Below are 2791 nucleotides of genomic sequence, written 5' to 3'. Positions count from 1 at the left end.
ATCAAGAAAGCTAGCCCATTTATAATAGTCACCAAAAAAAAAATAAAATAACTAGGAATTGAGTTAACCAAGGAAGTCAGAGATCTCTACAACAAGAACTATAGATCACTGTTGAAGGTGTCACACCCTGGTATAATCCATTCCCACCAAGAATGGGAAGAAACTGTGATTTGCTTGTAACCAATACAATATGGCACAGATGATGAAATGTCTTTCTTCTGAGTATATTGTATAATATTACATAAGACTGTCTTGGTAGATTGGAATGTCATTTTCTGCTGGCCTTGACCAAGCAAATTGCCATGTGTGCATTGTCAATATAAGGATCATGTGGCAGGGTGATTTCCACAAGCTTTGAAGTCTGACAGCAGCCTTCAGCCAAACTCAGTAAAAAGTTGAAGCCTCAGTCTTAGAACTGCAAAAAAAAATGAATTATGCAACAACCTGAAAGAGTTTTGAGGTAGATGTTTTCTCACATGAGTCTCAGGTGAGAATGTGGCCCATTCTGCACATTCATAATACAGCCCTGTGAGACCCTGTGGACAGAGCCCACTCAGCAGACTCCTGACTCAAAAAATGTGACATTATAAATGGCTGTATTTTCAAGGTGCTGAAGTGGTAGTAGTTTTTTACTTGGCAATAAAATAAGTAACATACATGCTAAGAAGTGATAATGGGCCTAAAAGGAGGCATGTCATTGAGTACATTAAATCTAAATGGGAATGACTTTGCTTGGGCTGATTCACATTGTGACCTTAGGGTTTCCAAGACAACGAAGAGATTCATGGTGAACTCCAATATGCACACTCTTCTCCGGTATCTGCTTGAGTCACATTTTCTATTATCCCATTGGGCATGAGCAAGGCCTGAGTCCATGTAGGACAGGGCTACCTAAGGGCATGAGTGCAGGGAAGGGACTTAATGCAGCTAACTTTGCACATAATTGTTTAATATTTGCTGTGAAACATTTGCCCTGAGAAGAGGAAAGTCATGTCAAAGAATTAAAGTTTCTAGTTGTGAATTAATTCCTTTTCATGTTGTACTTCATATTCTGGTGAAGAAGTTTGTGGGTGAGTAGACTTTGGACTCAGAGAAAAGGTATTTAGCAGTAAATGGAGGGTAAGTCATCAGGGAACTCAACATCACACCTCCTAAGGGAGANTGGGGGCGACAATGAGGGTTGCGATCCGTTGCCGGACATGGAAAAAGACAAAAAAAATAAAAATAGGAAAAAGACAAAAAAAATAAAAATAAAAAAAAAATAAATAAAATCAACATGAAAAAATCAGTAGCATTTTTATACTCCAACAAACAACTAGCAAAAAAAGAAATCAAGAAAGCTAGCCCATTTATAATAGTCACCAAAAAAATAAAATAACTAGGAATAAAGTTGACCAAGGAAGTCAGAGATCTCTAGACTATAGAGATCTATAGATCACTGTTGAAAGTGTCACACCCTGGTATAATCCATTCCCACAAAGAATGGGAAGAAACTGTGACTTGCTTGTAACCAATACAATATGGCACAGATGACGAAATGCCTTTCTTTTGATTATATTGCATAATATTACATAAGACTGTCTTTTTAGATTGGAATGTCATTTTCTGCTGGCCTTGTCCAAGCAAATTGCCATGTGTGCATTGCCAATGTAAACATCATGTGGCAGGGTGTTTTCCACAAGCTTTAAAGTCTGACAGCAGCCTTCAGCCAAACTCAGTAAAAAGTTGAAGCCTAAGTCTTAGAACTGCAAAAAAAATGATTTATGCAACAACCAGAAAGAATTTTGAGGTAGATGTTTTCTCACATGAGTCTCAGGAGAGAATGTGGCCCAGTCTATACCTTAATACAGTCCTGTGAGGCCCTGTGGACAGGGCCCACTCAGCAGACTCCTGACTCAAAAAATGTGACATTATAAATGGCTGCATTTTCAAGGTGCTGAAGTGGTAGTAGTTTTTTACTTGGCAATAAAATAAGTAACATACATGCTAAGAACTGATAATGGGCCTAAAAGGAGGCATGTCATTGAGCACATTAGATGTAAATGGGAATGACTTTACTTGGGCTGATTCACATTGTGACCTTAGGGTTTCCAAGACAATGAAGAGATTCATGGTGAACTCCAACATGCATGCTCTTCTCAAGTGTCTGCTTTAGTCATATTTTCTATTATCCCATTGGCCATGAGCAAGGCCTGAGTCCATGTAGGACAGGGCTACCCAAGGGCATGAGTGCAGGGAGGGGACTTAATGCATCTAACTTTGCAAATAATTTATCACATAATTGTTTAACATTTGCTGTGAAACATTTGCCCTGAGAAGAGGAAAGTCATGTTAAAGAATTCAAAGTTTCTAGTTTTGAATTGATTCCTTTTCGTGTTGTACTTAATATTCTGGTGAAGAAGCTTGTGGGTGAGTAGTGTTTGGACTCAGAGAAAAGGTATTCAGCAGTAAATGGATGGTAAGTCATCAGGGAACTCAACATCTCACCTCCTAAGGGAAAAGTGGCCTCAATTTGGAGTCCAGAGGCTGTCTACACTTAGGACTGGTAGGAATATGAGAATCTAGGACAGAAAAATTACAGAGGCCAGTAAGGCACCAGGGGAACAAGGAGGATGGGGTGTTTCTGAAGTACCATGAAAGAAGGATTCACATCAAACACTAGTCAATTCCAACTGAACTGTAAAGTCACACTTTCTGCAAATATATACAGAATCTACGAATAGACTTTTCCAAATTTCCTCCAACTAATATTGCCTGCGAATCATCTAGGACTAGTAGAATTTTATTAAAT

This window comes from Galeopterus variegatus, unplaced genomic scaffold, assembly GCF_000696425.1.
Source record: "Galeopterus variegatus unplaced genomic scaffold, G_variegatus-3.0.2 Scaffold25243, whole genome shotgun sequence".
Lineage (NCBI taxonomy): Eukaryota > Metazoa > Chordata > Mammalia > Dermoptera > Cynocephalidae > Galeopterus > Galeopterus variegatus.
Note: the sequence above shows the minus strand (reverse complement) of the source record.